The sequence below is a fragment of the Dreissena polymorpha genome, chromosome 14, assembly GCF_020536995.1.
Source record: "Dreissena polymorpha isolate Duluth1 chromosome 14, UMN_Dpol_1.0, whole genome shotgun sequence".
Taxonomy (NCBI): Eukaryota; Metazoa; Mollusca; class Bivalvia; order Myida; family Dreissenidae; genus Dreissena; species Dreissena polymorpha.
In genome coordinates, this window is record NC_068368.1 from 61,427,624 (window position 1) to 61,451,259 (window position 23,636).

The window sequence follows — 23,636 nt, forward strand, 5'->3', positions numbered from 1 at the left end:
TAAACACTTAAACACACTAGAAAATTATACACCTATTTAATATAATTATTTTAATATTATATTTCCTTTCTTAATCATATTTTTACAATTCTTTTCATGTATCAAAAGGTACTATGTACGGAAAACTTTCAAATTCAAAATATAAAACTGTTGATCCATGATACGTTCTTTTAGACAATTTGAAAGTTCACAGTATTGCTGATTTTGCTTACCAATAGCGACGATGCGTATTAATGGACTCGGAATAAACATTTCAATAAACCGAACATTGTTATTGGACGAAATATTTTTAAGCAATATGTTCTTAAAGATAAAATCTTATTATATTACATACGTTTTTAAAAACCATGAAAACGGAGTATGTTGGTGCAACTATTTTCCTTTTTTTCTCAAAAAGATTTGGCGATTCGAAAACAATACATGGATTTTGTTTCATTTTACTTAACAGTAATATTCTTAAGAAATGCTATTTGACACGCCAATATATCGTTTACATTTAGTTCTTTTTAAGCTTTTTTAAGAGTCATCACCTTTTTCCGTTGAAGTGTTAATATGATATGAACTTACAGTTCATTTTGATTTTTGTATATGTATACAGGTTCACATAAAAGAATGTAGTATGACCATTGTAACATGCCGATTTAATCGTCTCTCGAACCAAAGGGTGAAAAAATAAAATAAATAAATAATGTGGAGGTGTTTCTTTAAGAGTTACGAAATTGCACATGTTGATTACATCGGGTACATTTCACATTGTACATGACGTTTAAAAGGAGCCCAAGCCATATTGTCAGTTAATGCGCATCTTTCAGTTCATGTATATTTATGAACGACAATACTACTATTTTATTCAACAAGCATAGTAATCCTTTTCGAATAGTTTATAGATATAATTTAACGATGATGGCTAGATTTTGTACTTGGTATTCACCGTTTCACTGTTAAAAGGTAACACAAGATAAACTCGTTAAAAATCGCGAGCGTCAAAGGCGCCAGACATATAAGTTAAGACATAGTTTACACCAATTAGCTTTGAAATATAAGTTTCCTCTAAGACACGAATCGTGCAGTCTATTACGTTAAACCACATGCAATTATCTCAAGGTAACTAAATCCAAATTAAAAAAAAACTATATATGTTTAACTGTAAATTTAACTTATAAACTGCTTTATTACATATATATGTCTTGAGGTCAGTGTCAAAGCTTTTTGCCGCGTGTAATTTTGCATGTGTTGGATTGACACCATACTTATGTGCGGATAACGTATTTGCCACGTGTTACATCAGAATTAGGACCCAAGTATGCACGTCTGGTAACAAAAATTTCACATTTTTATGCAGGATTAGTATCTAACATTAATATGGCATGGTTAAGCAATATGTCGACTGTCGGTTTCACCAAAAGGACAAAGCCAACATTGCACTTCTGTTCATATCAGCGGCAATTTAGCAATCAATTGAAATGAAATTTGCATCTCCAGTCTAGTTTCGGATTCATCGGTAAATAATTGCGCTTATAATTGCTAAACATTGGATATGAAAGACGTCGATACCCTAAATTATCGGATGATTATGAGAGTTTTTTAAATAGGTATGATTCCTCTAGAGTTTCATTATGCATATATTAAACGTAACAATATAAAGAAGTTAAAAGGCAAGTATTTTCCCTCTTCCAAATCCACAGCATACCGAACAAACGACGTCGCAAATGAAGTCTGAACCTTGGGTAAAATTAAAAGCTAGCAATTAGATTTGAATAACGCACAATGTCTCGTATTAATTTGGTTTCGTTGCTAACTGGCCCAGTGAATCGCGAAATTCCGTTGCGAATATTTATTAATAAATTGATATTAAATGTTTGTATAACATGTATGCAACATGTAGTTATTTACTGCGATAAGGTTTTTTAACAGCGTGTTTTTATCCAGAACAGTGGAGACATATACATAGTATGTACACTTATAATAAAAATGAAAATCGTAAAAATAATATAATGCTTCATAAAAATAGTGTATTCTTGTTCCTTAGCGATGTCACTAGCATACTTATACGGCGGTAAATTGCAAATGGCATTGTTCGAACATTTTGCATGCCATAAGTTGTACTCACTATATAGAGTGTATCAATTGCATCTCGCATAACGCAGATATTATCAGACACGAATGCAAATAAATGAACATTCATACAAGTGTCAAGAACTCATTTATACAAATGTCAATAACATATAATAAAGTAATCAAGTGGAATTGTTAATACGTACACCGTTAAATGTTGGATAACACTGTATTCTATACATGATCTGTCTAAAATTCAGCACAAACAGTAATTTTAAACACTGTCAACCCAGTACGCAAAAACAAAATCATGATACTGTCCAACACGTTTAGTTATGTACGTGTATGTTATTTTTTATGTGCACAAATATGTGTCAAGTTTAGTGCATGTGTTTTATGCCTCACTGTTTGGCGACTGGTTCCTTGCCATTAATAAAGTACCACATCGTATACTACAGGTTTTTTTCCTGCTGGTGCAGCTGGAGTCCTATTTGGTATGTATTTTAAAACACATATTAAAATAATTTACAATATATACAAATTCATGACGTTAACATGTTACCGGGTCATTTTAATGTTCCCTTAAAATATCAAACACCTAAAACTAGGTAGCCATTGAATTCGGCGTTTGTCAAACGATATTGTATTACTTCTCTGGAAAAAAACACGCTTCTAGGTGTAACAATCAACATAAAATCACCGTTTATATTTGGGAAAATGATTAATGAATACAGAACGTAAATAATTGAAGCAATCTTGGAAACACTTTGTATGACTATTTGATATTAATCGAACCCTTTTCTTCACGCTTCTTCTTGTTGACTACGCTGTATATATAGTCTTCACAGTTCTCTTCTCGCCTTATGGTTCGTAGCCAAAATAAAAGATAACACAGCTTAATAACAAGTTGATTGAAATGTTAAAATAACATAGACATCGGAAAGTGACTAATAAATAGCATATGCTATTATATATTTCACATGATTGCGTTCACTTTATGCAATTCTATATAATATTAGTAAACTGAAACCAGGCAAGCATATGTACTATCGTATATTCACTTATCCATACATAACTAATGCATGCAAGCATAAATATAACAAGAGCTCCAAACTGTCACAAGATACGTCCGTTCGAAGGTTTTGGACACCATGCTCAATGCTTGAAATGCACTTAGTGACCTCGAGACCTAGTTATTGCCCCGTCATGACCCATATTTGAACTTAACCTAGATATCATTTAGATGTAACATCTGACTAAATTTGGTGAAGATCAGATAAAAACTACTTCAATTAGAGAGCGGACACCACGCTAAATGCTTGAAATGCACTGTGTGACCTCGTGACCTCGTTTTTAACCCGGCATGATCCATATTCCAACTTGACCTACATATCATCTAGACACAACTTCTGACCAAATTAGGTGAAGATCAGATGAAAACTACTTCAATTAGAGAGCGGACACCATGCTAAATGCCTGAAATGCACTAAGTAACCTCGTGACCTAGTTTTTGACCCGGCATGACCCATATTTAAACTTGACCTACGTATAATCTAGACAAAACTTCTGACCGAATTAGGTGAAGATCGGGTGAAAACTACTTCAATTAGAGAGCGGACACCATGATTAATTCTGAAATGCACTAAGTGATCCCGTGACTTAGTTTTTTACCCGGCATGATCCATATTCGAACTTGACCTAGATATTGTCTAGACACAACTTGTGACCAAGTTTGGTGAAGATCGGATGAAAACTATTTGAATTAGAGGGCGGACACTGCTGTGGACGCCGCCCGCCCGCCGCCCGCCCGCCAAGGGTGAAACTATAATACGTCCCGTTTTTAAAAACGGGCCTCTAATAAATGTTTAAAAAACTGTTCACTTACGACGTGTTTGCAGATGCATACTCTTCTGAAAGCATTATAACTGTGTATATAATTTATGAAAGCAACTTTGAAAAAGACTTTAACAATCATTTGTTTTAGTTGCGAACAGTTAAGGAGACTTACGTTTATGTGAACATTATTGTTTATCAAGTGTGGGTGAACACTAACTGCATTAACTTACCTGTAATAATGCCTGTCGCTGTATGCATTATACTGTTGTTTGGATCGTCTGTTATGTTCTTTTCATTTACGAAGCTGTATATGTAGTCTACTGGCATATTATCCTTATTGAATACATTCTCCGATAATTGGCCCGGTTTTTTTAATTTGTTGACTACGCTGTATGTACCGACAGTTGTTGAATCGACAACTTTCTCGGCGCTATCAGTTCTTTCCTTTAGATCTCGCTTCTTACCGACCAGTAATGTTGCATTGTCAGGTCGTCGTTTCTTCATCACAACGCTGTACGTGCAGTCATCTGATAATGTCTTTGTTTGTACATCAGCTACATTTTTACCTGCTGTTTTCTTTCGTTTGACAACGCTGTAAGCGCAGTCATTTGTACACGAGTGTGTGCTGTCATCATTGTCGGTGCTGCCGTCTTGTGTAATACCAACACTAACTGTGGTATCGTTAGATTGTTTCTTCTTGACAACGCTATTAATGATAGCTTCTGAACTAAGATGAGGATTACAAATATGCGCCCTGAAATTGATGTTCAGTGCGTTATAAATGGCACATTCTAATTACTAAAATTACTTTATACAAACACGAATAACCGCACATTTGGTGACGATTTTGTTCTAAAATATATAAGGAATATTATGTTGTGTCTGATTCGTGATGAAGATTATGTGCGTTATATTTTTACCTTTGTAGCAGTCTTGTATTGTTTTACCACCACCATACATTAAAACATAATGTGAATCATGCATCAACAAAGTGCTTTTAAATTGCATTTATGAAAGCATTTAATTCGATACTCACGGTGCGTGTTTGAAAGACGAATTGGTTACTGAAAAGATAAAATAAAACGTGGGTGTGTAATCAATTTAACATATTATTAAGCAATATGTTAGGTTGGTGCACTTCCTGTACAGTGAATAGGTCTTTTCAGTCCACAAGCAAAATGTATTTTAAAACATAACTAATAAAAGTTGTGATTTTATCGTTTCTATAAAAATATAGTTCCTGATGCTAATAAATCGAAACGTATTTTTGATATTCGATGAGAACACGAACAATTTATACACTGATTGTTAGAATGGATGTTACATATAAATAATCAGCATAAAAATTAAAGCAATTGTCTATAATCGTCACACCATTGTTTAATTTGTTATCGAAATCGTTCGTTACCATGTAGATCCACATATATTTACGATATCAGTGTCGGTGTACCTGATAAACTGGGCTTTACGATGCCACTGTACAAAGGGTTGTCTTCAAGTTCATCCAGTTCAACGGCATATTTACGAGCATGTTTGGAACTATATAGATCAATTAAAGCATGTTAAATAAAGTATGCGTTAGTAATCAATGCCCTTAATATCCCGTTTTTAAAAAAATATTTTGGTGAAATGTATACGTTTTATCATACACAAAAACATGTACCAATATGTATTTAGATACGTTTTTACTACAGTTTATTGTATTTTATAATAAGTGATTAACTCCATTGGAACTATAAACCAAACACATTGTACACACTACTATTCATTATCCATATGACATTGTATGCATATACATGCACGTTGTTTTCGTTATGATTAACGTGCATTATTAATTAATTCAGTATATAAGATTGGTAATAGAAACAAAACATATATATAACATAGTGATTAAAACTGCATGATGATACTCATCATTGCATATATTTGAATATCTAAGAACCAGTTGTTCTTTCAAACCTAGTTTTACAATCCGGACCTGAAAATAAACGAAATTTTATCATTTAACGGTTATATTGTGATAGATAACTTGTTCAATGAAACCCATTTTAGTTTAATTAGACACAAAATTTAAGAACGTTTGAATATTATCAGTTTATCAGTTACCTGTCCAATGTTTGTTCCCAAGACGCTCATTCAATATTTGGATATTTCCATAATAAATTTCATTTCCGAACGCATGTGCCATATCCGCAATCTCTATTGGCGATGCATCCACATTTGCAAGATCAGAATCGGGTATATTGTCCTCTGGAAAATGTCCAATGGTGTTCGATCTTACATACAAAATGACGCGCTTATACATGTCTTAGCAAAAGTTGATTGCACCAACGGTATGAGGATTCAAGGTCTGGACATAAGGTCCGTCTTTTTTACAAAATACCATAAAACTCTATACAAATGAAAATTACCTTCAACAAACGCGTTATTGTCCCCAATATTCGTATCTGAATGTGGTGCGTTACTGAAAAAGGCAAAATAGTGTGTCATAAACGTTCTAAGACATATGCATACAGAAAAATCAAATCAACTATTTTTAATGAACATGTTCGTATGCTTAATCCGAATATATGGTGTTTGGCGGTAAATTATAGCAAAACCTACTGTTGTGCCATATATCATGCATTCACACATTTTTTAAACTAAATGTGTGCGTTTAAGTTTATTTAATAAAAACACACAATATTACTATAAGTAAATTAAGCAAACCCGTCTTACGGTTCATTGATTTTCTCTGAAATAGCTGAAAACAAATGAGGAAACAATAATTAAACTTTAGACATTTTATTGTGTAAATAGTTGGCATCCATACAATACAGTTTAAACACCAAATTGTGTTTACTTCTATCGTTTAAAACGCCGTTCGATGTTAACATACATAAAGCCTTAAAAATACATAGTATTTGTAATTATCACTTATATTGATATATCAAATACAAAAGTGTGTAGTGTTTGTTTACGTAGACTGATACTCACCGGTATTGCAAGTGTAACCTCTGTGTACAAGACACACCACAAGTGTCAATATAAATAAACTGATGGCAACAGACGCACCGACACAAACAAAGACTATTGAATAAATATCATCAGTGTTATTGGTATCCTCTGTCTCACCTGCTAGAAAACATACGAAACCAGTTTTCATGCGAATAGGCAACTCACGTGTTCAGACTTTCTCAACATTTAAGGTGCGCATGTGTATTTTGTTATAAGCCTATAAATCTAAATCTGACTTTAGTCTCAATTTACTCCTTAATGCTTTTTACTAGAAAATTCGTTTTTAAAGAATGGTCTGACCTTGATGAACATCTATTTCAAAATTACAGCTGATAAATATCGCCTTGCTGTGGTCACCAAATGCGTTAGCAGCTACGCATGTATAATTTCCACAATCTTGGGATTCATTCAGTGTCATGGTATGTTTTATCAGCGAATATCCTCGGCCGTATTCCACACCGTCTTTTACTAATGTCATTTCAGGAGGTGGATTACCATGACCAAGACACTGGAACGTTATTGTTCTGGTTCCATTGAACGTGATGTTCGTCTGATTGTACAAATCTTCTAAATAAAATTGCTTTACTGATGCTCTGACTGTGAAATGAAAAAATGTGAATGCACGCGATTAATTAAATACAACCTGCTAAAAAAGCAAAAAAAAAAAACATGAACAAGCGTTTAAAGGGATCTTTTCACGCTTTGGTAAATTGACAAAATTGAAAAAAGTTGTTTCAGATTCGTAATTTTTCGTTTTAGTTATGATATTTGTGAGGAAACAGTAATACTGAACATTAACCATGCTCTAATATAGCCATTATATGCATCTTTTGACGATTTTAAAACCTAAAAATTATAAAGCGTTGCAACGCGAAACGATTGAATAATTTGGAGAGTTCTGTTTTTGTCGTTAAATTTTGTGAAACTACGAAGATTGCTTATATAAGGTATAAAATACATCAAGAATTTGTACTCGGCGGAATAGCTCAGTAGGCTAGAGCGTTTTTACTTCAGGACTCTGGCAGGACTCCAGAGGTCACTGGTTCGAAACCTGCTCCGGGCAATGTTCTTTTCCTTTTTTTAATTTTTTTCTTGATTTTTTACTTGAGCTTTTACGATCCAATGTTTACATTTATCAATATAAAGCATTTAATGAATAAGTTAAAAAAATGCCAAAATCTGTGAAAAGGCCCCTTTAAATGAAATTACAACGTTTAATTGGATTGTAATTTGTACTCACAAAGAATGTCCAACTTGAAGAGGCCGGTTTCATTGCCTACAAAATATTTAGCTCCTAGGTCTGCCCTATTAACAGCATCGCAAAGCGTCAACGCTTCAGGTTTTGAAAGCTTTAAACCTGACATACACTTTGAGGAATCATTGACCGCCCTGACAACTTCTATTAACGGGTTACCGTTTGCCAATTTACATGTTTGATTCGTTGAATGAATGGACACATACGCAGAACAAAGTGCTGGTGTATCTGAAAACGGATTTAGGTGCTTCACGATAAACACGACTATGAAACATGTCTGTACACGCAAAACTGTTTATGCATAATGTTAAAATATATAAATGTACAAAATGTTTTATTTTTGAAGTATGTAAATAATGAGCAATGCATGAACATACTAACATACAGAGTATTTTTATGTTCCATTGCAGTTGGTCCTGTGCTTGAACTTTGCAAACGACAATAGAGCCATTATCTTCTCTTTCAATTGAGTTTATCAGCGAACTTATATTTTCTGAATTGTAAAATTTCGTTGGAAATAATATGCCTGTATTTAAATCACGTATCTTATCTACAACCCATATAACAGTATCCATGGAAACATTGGTTGAATCAGCTGAACAATCTGATTTCGGTGTTTTCGTCGAGTTGTTGTATTCGACTGAAACGTCACAATATATATATTCTTTGGCATTAAAAAGAAGGCTCAACGAACGCTGGAACTGTTATTGCATCTAATCACACGAACATGTACCATTACATTCGTGTCAACGTTACAAATTAGTATGATGCATATGTAAACAAATTGGTTTAACCGTTGTATTATAAGCAATGACATTTTGGAAATTATCCTTGTACTAATTGCCTTCAACAAATATGGTTGAACACATACGAATATTGTTTCGCTATAATTGATACCCATAGTCCGTAGGCATACGTACCATTCAAGCACACATTCACCGAATTACTTTGCGCTAAAATACCCTCATGTATTGCATCACACCTCCAAGTGAAGCAATTAGATTGGTTCTCGTTATTTGCTAAAACGCAAGCAATAACCGAATCGGCAGAGCATCGACAGTGCAAACTGTTCATTGAAGTTGTAACATTGCAGTTATTGAACTGATTTGAAACTTCGGCCACATGTTCAGTATTTACTACAAAGTAGATTGTGTCGATTGCAAGTCCGGAAACATTACACAACATCATATGTTTTCCATGTTCCTCTAGGACCGTCATCCATGGTGATAGAGCTGCAACCGATAAGCATTTACATTAAACCTGTTTATATTCCGTTTTCCCCTAACCATAACTGTAATTGTATACTTATATATTCTATACTTACCGACTATATAGCCAATTGTAATTATACCAACAGCCACTCTCATAAACTCCATTATGGAAACGATGTCCGCCCAAAAGAAACACGTTAAATGCTAAAACTCAAACACGGAACTTAATTCATATAAACTTCATACAGGAAATACTTGATGATGAATGATTCGGAATAATTGTGGAACAATTATTCACTGTTTCATTATCAATTTCCATCTGACTTGACAATACAGACATGTACATTTTGTATTGTAAAACCTGCAACGCCACAGTCGTCAAAATGACAACCATTATGCTATTTTATTGTATAGCGTGGTACGTAACTTTTATTTCCGAATTATATTTTATAAACTAATGAGGTAAATTTCTTGTGAAAACAAAAATCAACAGGCGATGTAGTATTGAAAATACTCATAAATAAATGAGTTTATGTCACTTAAGAGCACTATATGAACAGTAAATAAAAGAGGAAATATAAAGAACGTCGTTAGTTCTGATGAATTACAATATTGATCTGCTTTTGGCGCATTTTTTGATCAGCAAAACGATGGTGACTGTGTCAACACTTTTTTTCCGTAACGACTGCATCATTTGGAAACATTTTATCATGTGATATCATGCGATCTCTTTAACCACAACTCACAAAGAACTCACGACTCAACAAGAACTACCATACTTTTCTTATCACGGTTGGATTACACACGTCTAATTCCCATAGGGTTCCATTATACAACTGTCAACTTTAAAAGCATTTTTCTTTACTTTCCTTTACATTGACAATCTCAAGGTATGCTATCATTTTACAGATCAAACTGTCCTCTTTCCATAAATGCTGTCAAACACATATATTATCGAATTTTATAAGAAAGTAAAAATCGCCCAAATGCAAGCACCCTCGGAAATATGGTGTCGACAGTGAGATTTCGACAAAAACACCGTACTTTATAAACGCACCCTTAACATTCATCTTTCAACGAAGTCCCCAATGAAATGCACCAAAATGTTGCAGACACACATAGGATACAGGAAAGAGTCTCACAAGCATGGTTGCGATCGCTAAAGTTCTTTTATGCCAGAAGAGGAAAGGACATCATTGACAACTTCATAATGAACGCTTGGCGACCTTAAATCCGATCATAAATCATATTAACCAATGAAATATTCAGCCCATTTTCACTTATTTGCACGGATCACTGAAGGATATAAAATGATTTAGTGTAATGTAACCTTCGAAAACTTTTTTGTTTGTAACTCATTTGCAATGGCGAGAATATTTGCATCGTAAATATGTCTCTAGGATTTCAGAAAGAACCATCCATATAAAATTGCCCAGGGTCATGATGATATTTTCCTTGAAGATTTGAACTTGGTTGACCAACTTTTTTTAAAAACAGACCACCAAGTATGGCAGTATTTCAAGTAGTGTCTCTGTAGATTCTAATGAAAAAAATAAATATAAGTCAGACTTTTCAGACAAAGAATAATTAGTGATACATGTGACGGTATATGTCTCTATTGTGACATTTATGTTAATCCATTCAATTAAAATTTCACATCAGTTTTTAAATGCAATTGAACTGATTTGATTATTTTTAAAGAGTATTCCACAAATTTAGCCATATTATTAAATGATTGTTGTTGTGTGTTCATACATTAAGACAGGGAATAATAGTCAGATTTGTTGATGTAGCTTCATCATACACATGATTATGAAACCCATACACATGTAAAATACAAATGTGAATTGCTATAGAATCATTATTGTGACATTTTCTTCTTTGTTGATTGAATTAATTCGATTTCATGACAATATAGTTTAAGTAATTAAAACTGAATTTAAAAAATGTACCTTTTTTAATGTCTACCAAAATATAACAAGTTCATCTTTTGTAAATCTCAATAACAAGTACATGCTTTTTAGAAAAGGCATCTGTGTTTATTTACTGTTTTGGTATTGTAAACAAATTGTACTTGTGAAAATGTGTTGTTATGTTTCATGTTTGGTATGTATGGTGAAGAATTGTGTAATACAATTGTGTTTTTACGGTTTAAAACAATAAAAAGCGATATCTCATTGTATCAATGGTAATCATCTGCAAAATGCCTGCACATTTAAGATTATTCCACCATTTATGTATTCCAGTTATGAATTACACGGATGATGTTAACATTGTTCAAAGTAATGCGGGCTACACTACACTGTAAAAAATTCAATCTTTCGAAAAATTAAAAAGAACATGTAGTACTATTACACGTACAGTTATCTTGTATTCATTTTCGTACAGTCTTTTATATAAATATATGTGGAGCTGTATATCACTGATTATAAACATGTTTTACAATGTGTTTGTCAAATATGTACATATTTTGTTTTTGTTTCTCCTGCAAAATAATCATTTTTTGTGTAATAAGAACTAATTCTTTACCCCCAGCAACCAGTGTATTCAAATGATGGCTTTTGTAAGCACATACAATATGAAAATCATGGTCGGTTTAACTAATGCATTGAATATAATAATTAAATATATTTGACCAAGCCACGAACTATTGTTGATTTGGGTTAAGATACTATTTAAAGGATGATGGGGAGGTTGTTTACTTACTGGGACCATCACGTTTTCAGAACATTTTTCAGAACATGACCGTTTATATAAGCCTTTATATAAACATTTATATAAGCATTTTATATAAGGACTAGTATAAAAGCGGGATATTTTAACGGACAAGGGGGGTCTTAGGTTAGAGATTTGTCACGTTTCTTGACGTGGTGGCCATGTCGGCCGCCGCGCTGTAAAATTGTATTTCATGAACATTAGCAAGCGTTGTGTTAGAAAATATTCAACAGAAATAAATCTCGATGAAAACAGAAATGAACTTTGGTTGTTACTGTGTATTATCAAGGAACAATGTGTAATTACGTGACAAATACAACACGCATTCTTATATCAAGGTAAAACACAACTTTAAAAAGATAAGTTGCATTCAGGATTAGTTGATAAACGGGGACATTTTGTTGATATTTTTATATTAGTCAGTTCCGATTCCTAAAACGTCATTGATATTTTTGTAATTCCATATCCTAAAACGTCATCCTACGTTTTTCAACTCCAATTACCTGGGCGATGAAATAACCCATTAAGCTGAACCGGTAATCCATAAGCCGATATGGATAACGTTTGATGCCAGGATGTTGATAAACGTGTAGTATTTTTTAAAGAAAATAATCAAATCATATTTAAACAACCTGAGTCGCTTTGATTGTTGTTTGCGTAGAAAAGTAAAATCCGACAACATTGATCTGGCATTCATTTGCTTGTGTCGCTGAGTCGTGGATACTGAGGATTACCAACACACTTATGTAACTTAATGTACTTGATTGTAGCTCATACATTTATACAGTCATACTTATTAGCAATTAAGCCAAGCGGTTACGCATTTGCCCGCAGATCCAAAGATCTTGATTTCGAGCCTCATTTTATTCAATTGTTTTTTTCGCAACTAAATGTTCTTCTTAAAATACTTTATATAAAAAAAAACATTTGATGTACATCATATATTGATAATCCATTCGATGCAGTATATATTATTTTTATACACATATAAACAAATCGGATTTGGGCGCAAAATCGGGTGCGAAGTACCTTTAATAAAGAGAGCTGAAATCTCTAAACTATTCAAATAAGTTAATGTACGTACGTGCAAATAAATTGGAAAGCATACATAACTTTATAATGTGAAAAACGTTAAGATAGAACCTTGGTCCACAATCAGCACTGCATGTATATGTTATATTTGATTATCATTACACAAAGTATTTTTATTTCGCTTTTTAACATTATCTTTGCATAATTATTTACAAGTAGATTTGTAAGTAAAAACTGGAACTAAGCGTAAACTCACATTTCGGACTAGGTGCGCAAATGGCATTTATTAGGCTTGACTACATAACACACTTGCAGGGACTGTTCGCTCTTGCACATTAAAGAGAAAACTCAACTATTGATAAATATTGAACACACGTAAAATACAAATAACACGTATTATTGTGACTTCTTAATACCGGTTCGAAAGTAATTTCTTCAAACATCCTAACCAGCGTCGAATACCTGCTGATGACTGTCAATTGTTTTTCACACAAAAATAACCATTAAATGTTTTGCCATTAAATATTTTATTGCAAATAAAAAGGCGTGAAAACATTCTTTTCTATAACAATCTGGCCAAAGTATTTATTTTAAAAAATCCCAATAATTAAAATGTGTAATTGAATTTACTGGATAAAATAGTTACGTTCTTCATTAATCTTAACGTGTTAATTTCTTTTATCCAAAGTTTAGTTAGTTAACGATCATTTGGCAACACCCCGATCAGAAATCTTTTAATTTGCAGTTGTTTGATGCCTATCCTTATCCTATGTATTGTAACTTGTCATGCGCATATCAACTATGTATAAAGATTTTCATAAAATAACACTAATTTGCAAACTTCTCAGGACAAATCTGTAAATTTTACAAAACAATTTGGGTAAAATATATGTGTTTAAAATGAATATTGAATTTCGATTTTAGAACGAAAAGTAATGGGCATAGATTTTATTCAAAATGTATGGTTATTTTTACCTATTTTAACAACATTTTTCTTTTTCTTTGTGAAGTGCTATAGTTTAATAATTGTTTGAATGTCTGGACATATAATATTAGTTTATGGTGCCCATATGGACGTAAGTATTTTCCAAAAAGTGTGTTAATTGTTACTATTAACAAAGTTGCGATCTTTATTTTAAAATGAAATCTTAAGCAGGGTAATGGCCATGAACGAAAAATCGGGATAAAGGTATTCCATCCCTCATAACCATTGCGTGTAATATCGTGTTATTCCGGAGTATGTTTGAGAGCCATGGACATCACAAACAAAGCAATACTAAATCTTCTCCATGACGTTCTGTTTGAAAAGTTGATGTCCATCGCATACAGCCGTCTACCGATATATGGCGGACTCACGAGCTTATTATGAATCAATGGCAAGCGTTTTTTTATATTTTAGATTGTTCTTTTATTCAATCGACATACGTATCAAACGATATAACCATGTTTTCGTGTCTTATTACTGTGCACTGAATTTCAAATTATTTACCGTAGTATTTTGTATCATTAAAATGCGTGTGAATACATTTTTTATTGTAATTCACGATGTAAAAAGCTGCATAGCAGATCTCCCGATAAGTCGTTCTGTCAGTGTAAACAGACTGACGCATTCATTTAAAATTTTGCAAAAGGTTGTTAAATGTTAAAATCAATACATGTAATACCGCGCTGTATGGAGAATTAGGTAGACACCCAGTGTATGTAAATATATATGTGCGTATTGTAAAATATTGGCTTAAAGTTGTTAATAGAGAAAATGTTATCATACAAACTGTGTATAATCAAGCAATCAATGTTTGTAATAAAAAAAGGGTATACAAATTGGGTATCTAATGTAAAAAAGTTGTAAAATGATTATGGATTTTCTTATATATTAGAAAATGCAAATACGGTAAGTAGAAAATCGTTTTTATGTAAATTAAAATGTAGAATTATAGATTCATTTAAACAAGAATGACTTGGCAATATGAATAAAAGTTCAGTTTTAGATATGTATAGGGTACTCAACACATCTCTTGATTACGAAACGCACTTAGATTTACTGAAAAAAAACGAACTTCACTATACTACTGCCAAAAAGTGTGCGTACATACATAGGCCAATGTAGTAACTTCCATAGTTTGTTATGCCAGTGTAGTGACTTGCCTAGTGTGTATGCCAATTACATGACTTACATAGTGTGTGTGCCACTGTAGTGATTTGCATAGTTTGTATACCAATTTAGTAACTTCCATACATTTTATGCCAGTGTAGTGACTTGCTTAGTGTGTATGCCAATTTTATGACTTACATAGAGTGTGTGCCACCGTAGTGACTTGCATAGTTTGTATGCCAATGTAGTAACGCCCATATTTTTTCTGACAGTGTAGTGACTTGCCTAGTGTGTATCAATGTATAGCAATTTCATGACTTGCATAGTGTTATGCCAATGTAGTAACTTCCAAAGATTTATGCCAGTGTAGTGACTTGCCTAGTGTGTATCAATGCACGCCAATTTGGCAATTTCATAACATAAATAGTGTGTGTGTGCCACTGTAGTGACTTGCAAAGTTTTATGCAAATGTAGTAACTTCCAATGTTTTATGCCAGTAAAGTGACTTGCCTAGTGTGTATGAATTTCATGACTTACATAGTGTGTGTATTACATACGCTGGCGATAGTATTAATAATGTTCGCAATAACGCACGCGTTAGTTACTATGTGAGACCGATATAGCTATAACGTGCGGATGCGATAGCTATTACATGTGCACGCAAGAGTGATAACGTGCGCAATAATATTACCCACCGCTATTAAATGCATACACAAATTGACAAGAGCTGTGAAATAATCTGCTTGCTGTGAGTTCCTTTAAACTTACAGCAGTGACGAATACCACTGGGGCCGCCTTGCACAGACGCCGTACCTTTTCCGCATATATTGCACTATCTGAGGGCAATATGATTTAAATCACGTACTATTTCACAACTTCATCATTTTCATAAAGATACAGAGTTTTTATTTAAGACTCAAATGAATTATATAGCGTATATAAAGTTATATTATTGTCAAAAAACATCAAATAAATCATAGTGTTGACAACACTAAGATGACCTGGTAGAGTAAAACAATGTTTTAGCTGAAAAAGTCTCAAATTTTAGTTACTCGTATTTAAGTATCGGATTCAGACTAAATGTTTGTGAAAAGGGACGCACGACCCAAGAAAAGCTTATTTTTATTTTTTGGCAACCGATTACAGAGGACAGTGTGACCCATCACTGAGGACAATGTGACCTGTCACCAATGACAGCGTATGACAGGTCGACATGTTTACATGTATTTAAAAATGTCTTAAGTTAAAACATATTAATATACATATGCATTTGCAATGTTGATAAGCAAGCTTTTAACAGACGCTTAATATATCCATATGTATGTTGGTTTAGTGGATGCTTTCTGACATCTTATTGGCGTATAAGCAGGTTTGAAGGACGCTAACACAACACGCCGATGGCTCAGACCCTAAGAGTTTTCTAGCGCGTCTATACAGCGCCTGCAGAGATAACGATGCCAAAGATGTGTTTCTACGGCGTTCCATGCGTACTCTCTTCTGTGCCTCTTACAGACGTCATACTCAATGTATTTGAAAGGCGACCCTGTTTGATATAAGGTCAAAGTAATCGCGGCGACATGGCGTACTTTTCCTAGTCACTGCGCCAAACGTTGCCGGCGACTGCATAACGATCACCCTTGCGTTCTGTGTATATCTTGGAGGTCGTAAGTGCGCCATACAGGACCGATATGCTGAAACTGGGATGTAATGGTTCAGCGATATTAAGAGAGCTATTTCATTAGTGATAGTAAATACGCGAGTACGCGATAGTTATCACGTGCACACACTAAAGTTATTATGTGCGTTACACTATTATAACGTGCGCTCTTGATAGTATTACATACGCAGGCGATATTGTTGATCAGGTTCTCAATAAAATTACGAGAGCACGCTTTAGTTTCTATGTGAGAATGGTATAGCTAATACGTGCGCATGCGATAGCTATTACGTGTGCACGTAAGAGTGATAACGTGCGCATGCAATAGCTATTAGATGCACGCGCGATAGCTGATCAATGAGAATAGGTGTCTGTTTATTCGTTAATTTTTACTTAAGCTTTTGAAGTATTTATAACATGATTGTTTATCACAAAGGGTACGATTTTATAAACGAAATATTTAACTTCATTATTGTAAATAATTGTTAATGTGACACTTCGAGTGCACAGTACATCATTTGCAGTAGTACATCGTTTTGAATGAAATATATATAGAGAGAGAAAACACTCGATTATCGTTAATGACACTATTTACGTATAGTTTTTATTTACATGGTTATTATTATAATAAAATTCAAGTTCGACTGCAGACGTCTATCGCAAAACGGACCTTATGATTATTTTTTCCTTACGATACCCATTTTATTTTTTAAAACGTTTCTATATTTGAAGTACCGTTAATTATATTTAAGATATGCAGTCAATTAAATGTAAATGATAGATTTGGAAATATCTGGCATTCAGCGAGTGACCTTCTTTTATAAGCTTAACAGGCTGCATCGTCGAATGAGCAACCAACTATACAAGATATATATGTACATAAATATGCAATATGAACTTAATCCGTAATAACTCGTAACAATTAGTAACTGTATTTATTCTTGATTTTCGGTTACATGTAAATTATTCGATTGTATATATTAATCAGTAGAATGCAATAATTGTAAAATTAGTCAAATAATATCAATCTGTAATTCAATTCTATAAGCAATTGTATAGAAATAATGTATAAGTGTAAAAAAGACCGAATAGCCAAAACATCAATATATATTCAACTAAAGCTGATTTTATTAAATATTAATTTATATACTGTTGAATCACTTGAATTCGAATGAACAAACATTTTGCGCAATACATATGAAATTTTGAAAACTATACTTATGACAAGAGATTTTAATTTAAAAAAAACATTAGACATTGTTCATCTAAGATATCTGATTCATTTTTAACAGTAACTGTATTCTAAGCAAAATGAGTAGAAAAGTACACTGTATTTGCTAAATAACTTACTTGATCAAAAAAGCAACTAAACTGAACAGACGTTAAACATTAGCTAATCAAAGAAGTCACTGATTAGAACCGGGACATAATTTTTGCGAAAATATTTAGAAATGGAGCTTCATATTGAGTTTTTTAATGAGGCCAACAGTAGTTGTACACAATGTTTGATTCACATAATTTTATAGTTGAGCAGGTAATTTTACATTATATATTTATTAAAGCAGTCAACAAAGCCTCATCATTGAAAAGAAGCAATTTAGTGCCAACACACTGGCATAAGGCAACAACACATTTTGTTTTTGTTTAGATTTTTCAGTCATAATACGTTTTTGTTTCAATATTTTATCACTGTCCATGAGATGAATTGTAAGTCTTCAACTTGACGTATAAGCTCTGCACACTGGTGTATTCCAGAAAGTAGGCTTTAATGAGGTTGCCTTTAGTGCTGCTCAAGATGGGAAACTGATCATGTGAGTCGGTGGTTCCCATCTCCAGGGCGTCTGTCCTTTTCATGAGCGCTGGCAGTGACTTTGGCTCTACCAATTGAGCCGACTGAAGGGTGAGCACCTGTTCCAGCAAGGTCAACTCCCTGCACTTTCCAAGAGCACTGCACATGAAAACTGACACAAATACTTCATGAAAATCTTTTTTTTTTCAGTAATTGCCTTATATTAAGATTCTGAAGATATGAATATCAGATTATGTAGTAGAAACAAAGATGCACACTTGTTGAAAACAAACCCTTTTCTTTTTAAAGTAAAAAAGGGTAATAATTATAATTAATTGCCAGGACAGAGTGATAGGCCGTTTTTGTAGCGTGAAGCAAATGATGGTGTCCTTATACTTATGATAAATCACATCAAGTAAAAATACATATAAATATTGCGTATGTGTGTGAAAGAGAAAATCATTAAAAACTTCATATCTATTTTAATATGAATATTAAATATCATACACTATGACAACACATACTATTCTTATTATAATTTATATGTACATTGTGTGAATTGCTGCTTATAAGGGATCCCCACCAGGATTTGAACCTGGATTTCCTCTCCATATGGAAAGGTGTGTTTGCTTACACTATAAGTATTTTTCCAGTAACAGCAAAATTGCCTACAATAATTTCTGTCAACTACATTAACTATTTCCATAAGTAAATACATGTTTTGAAGCTCTTTTAAACAAAATTCATTCTTCATCTGCTTTTAAGGCAGATGTCACTTTATTAATGACATGTACCATAAGGGCTCCCCTTTAGAGCTGCTCTGGATCAGGATATCGTGTGGGTCAGAGGTTTCCATCTCCAGGGCAACTGACCTTTTTACACAACACATGTTTGTTATAGAAACAATTAAATGCCTTTTTATGTTAATTGATTATTGTTCAGGATTGAAAATCACAACAGATAACCTAGCAGCGTGTTGCAAATTTATTTACATGTGTTGGTACAGTTGCATCGGTAAGAAACTGCAACAAATAAAACAAAACAAATATTTAAATTACTGCCAATGAAATAGATCTACAATTGTATGTTTCTTACACTAGGGAATAACAGAAATAACTCAACATTACACTAAGTTTGTGCCGCATAAAATGTTTAGATCTATATGACTTTTCAATATTCATATACAAACAGAGTTGTTACACTTTACGAGAAAAATAGTTGGATTACTTGTACTGTAAGAAATACCACGTTTTAATTGATATAACATGCATTAAATAATCTCCAATAATTTAAACACAAAACTATGAAATTTAATTGACTAGATTGACATGAACAGACACTAAATAGTGTTATGGAACAGTCATTTTCTATCAAATTATCTATAAAATTGCTACAATCATAGCGCTAATAATAATGCAACTCAAAAAGCAAAAAAAAACATTATTTACAAATATTAAGTTCGCGTACTCGTGACGTCATTATTAACACCTCATACGACACAATGCATGTTCTTTCCCGGTTCTTTCACGCTAAAGCTGCAGTTGTTTAGTGTGTTTTTTTTTCATTATTTCTTAAAAATCGGGGACGTAGAGGTATGATAAACAGAAAAACAAGTAAGTTACTGATCTTTTTGTAATGTATTAGGCTCGGCACGATTAAAATAATAAAACAATGTTTGCTTAAAATAACTTTGGGATTTTCCGTGTAGTTCGATTTTCCTATTCTATTTTAAAGAAATAATTTACGACTAAGAAAATTGATGGGATAAATCGAATACTATGTCGGTGCCGAATAAAGCAAAGTTTATTTTGCTCAGCACGAAAATCTTTTCTAAGCCTCGCAAAATAAACTTTGCTTTATTTGGCACCGACCTAGTATTCTTTTTTTTTATTCAATATAATACATACAATGTGTACATGTATATTATCATGCAGCATCGTGATTGTACAAAGCAATAAAGTTCGGACATGTTATACAAGATATGCCAATATATATTTTTTAAAGAGAAAAGAAAAGAACAACAGAAGAATAGTTATGAAAAATGATGAGTTGTATAAAGTCGGAAGAAAGCATACTGGACTTGTGTGTTTTGTTGTATATTCACAATGATCTTATAAGATTGAAAAAATATATATATACAAAAATATTTTAGAAAGATAAACTAACGTTAGAGTGAAATGTATATAAGTGGACAAACATTATGAGAATTTAATCCGATTCCATTTTTGTTCAAAGATTTGTAATGTGTCATTACTGAGGGCTATTTCTTTCTCAATCTGGATTTTTAGTTTAAGACTATGGACAAAACAATTAAAATTTGGTACTTGTTTTTTGTACTTCATGTTAAGGATAAAATATTTCATCAATATAAAAATAACATTCACAATATTATTACAGTTAATTGATTTCAATGAGTAAATTCCAAAACTTACATTTAAGAAAGATAGTTTAACGTTTAGTTGCTGTTGCTAGTATTCTCTATATACCTCAAAGTCCTCACTTCTTTGAGTATTGCAGACTGCCTGAGCTGGGTATTGGAGTCAAGTGGCTTTTCCCAAGCTCAAACATCAGTGTATAAAGCAAACATGTCCTGAAGATTTAAACAATCATTATTAAAACACATAAAAAATACAAATTAATACTCATGAACTTAATGAAGAGCTTGAAAACTGTATAGATGTACAATTAATTGATTATGCTGTAATAGCTTGCATAGTGAGTACTGTGTAGTGACTTGTATAGTGTGTACTGGCTTGTTGCATAGTGAGTACTGTGTAGTGACTTGTATAGTGTGTACTGGCTTGCTGCATAGCGAGTACTGTGTAGTGACTTGCATAGTATGTACTGGCTTGCATATAGTGTGTACTGTGTAGTGACTTGTATAGTGTGTACTGGCTTGATTCATAGTGAGTACTGCGTAGTGACTTGTATTGTGTGTACTGGCTTGTTGCATAGTGAGTATACTGTGTAGTGACTTGCATAGTGTGTACTGACTTGCAGAGTGAGTACTGTGTAGTGACTTGCATGTAGAGTGTGTGTACAAACACTCAAGCCACTAAAGCCTGCATTGTCATGAGTTATCACTTTGGGAGCCACCATAACATTTAAGCATTGATAAATATAACAATGTAATTTCATGAAGAAAGCAAGTTAAAAGGTCCCCCAAAAGGACAGAAAATGAAACCAGTAGATAAGAATTACTAGTAGCAAATACTACAGCTACAGAGCATTTTAGGTCAATTAAGTATAACACTTAATTTAAAGACTAAGTTAATATCAAACAACAATCTAATATTTCAGGAAGTTTTATGCAAATGATTTGATTTTTTTTAAAGTGATTATCAAATTAGAATTGAGCTCTAACCTTATAACTGCATTTCTTGTATAAACAGAATGATGAGAGGGGAACGCTACCTCAGAGTGGGTAGAGTTTTATATCAGATACAGTGGCATAAATAAAATTAACTAAATAAAGTTAATAAACATATTTCAATTTAAAATTGAATACAAGTTCAATTATTGCTTTCAAATGCACAATAAGCTTGTTTTAAAGCAACGATTTGTTTTCATCTGAACATATACAAGTTAAATTGACAGTTGGTTTAAAGTACATAACCCTAATAAACGATGGAAGAAATCGACATCAGTACTTGTTTATTTATTGTGCATGGAAGCATTTTCTTCCTCATTTAATGCTTTCATGTCTGCTTTCAAGTTTTATTGTCATGTAAATCTGATTATTTTGCAAATAACTGATAGGAAAGATCAAATGTACATACTTTATTTAATAACCAGATATGTTTAGTTTACAATGCAACTAGCACTGTCTTTTAAATAATGCCAACAGGTTTTATCGCTATGAATAAGAACAAGAAAAACTATTTCTTTTCCTGTCCATGGAAAATAAGCCATCAACCGTGATACATCGACTATCTCTGGAATCTACCGTAAAAAAGCGGTGATAGGGTAAAACACTTACCCGTCTACATAATGCCTATTGTTTTTCTTGGAGGTCATAATATACTAAATAGTTTCCCTTTATAATTCAATGTAAAAGCAACAACTTTAAGCGAAAATAAATGCAGCATTTTGCACATAGAGACCCCCATAACCATACCTTTTCTTAAAGGCCATTCTAAGAGGAATCGATTTATGCAATAAAAAAGATATGCCATGTTCAGACGAAGACATTTACTTTTTAATTCCTTCACCGATTCACTTCCAATTGATACTGAATATCTCTCATGACAATACGGTCAATCTCAACTATGCATGGCCCCCCATTACCAACGCTGGGTTGCTCCCGTGGCGTGGGGATACGCGTCGGCCTCTGCCGCGCCATTTCTAGTTGCTGTTGAATTCAATATAAATTGCTATGAATGGAATAGTGAGAACTGTCTGTGCTTCTTTAGTATGGTATTGTTTATCATAAAAACCAGTTTAATTTATCATCTAGTGTGAATAGCTTTTACATGAAATGCCAATTGTGTTGTTGTTGTTGTTTTTGAAAGATAATTGCAGCTTGTTGTAAATAATGAATAAATCTTTTTTGTTTGAACACTAATGAGATTTTCAATAAATAGCAAACCACTATTTTGTCATTGAATATATTTCTTAATTTAACGGGCATTGCTTTAACATTTGAGTCTGGCTCTGGGAAAATTGGACTCAATGCATGTGCTACAAATGCTTTCTCAGATTAGCCTGTACCGTCAGCACAGGCTTATCAGGGACAACACTTTCCGGCAGAGACTTTTTTATCCAAAAATTCCATTTAGCGAAAATTTCATCACTGATTTGCCCTGACTAACACTCGACAAACATACATTAAGACCCATTTTCCCAGAACGAGGCTCAATTATGTTGTTGTTGTGTGTCTTGTAATGACTGTAGATGAAGCCATCCATCATGAAATAGCTTGTCAAAATAATCTAAATAATGAATAACCTTTTTTACAATTTTATTAGAAAATATATGTATTACATGACATACTGGTT

At 33.0% G+C, this 23,636-nt stretch overlaps 1 long non-coding RNA gene across 1 annotated transcript; it reads right to left on the minus strand.

The window, feature by feature from the left end:
* Positions 1-19,596: 19,596 nt before the first annotated feature.
* On the minus strand, positions 19,597-23,036 carry LOC127858888 (uncharacterized). The gene is made up of 3 exons (XR_008039175.1): positions 22,419-23,036; positions 21,126-21,229; positions 19,597-19,661 (listed from the first exon to the last, which is right to left on the minus strand). It is a non-coding gene; the product is annotated as an uncharacterized LOC127858888 (long non-coding RNA).
* Positions 23,037-23,636: the final 600 nt, after the last annotated feature.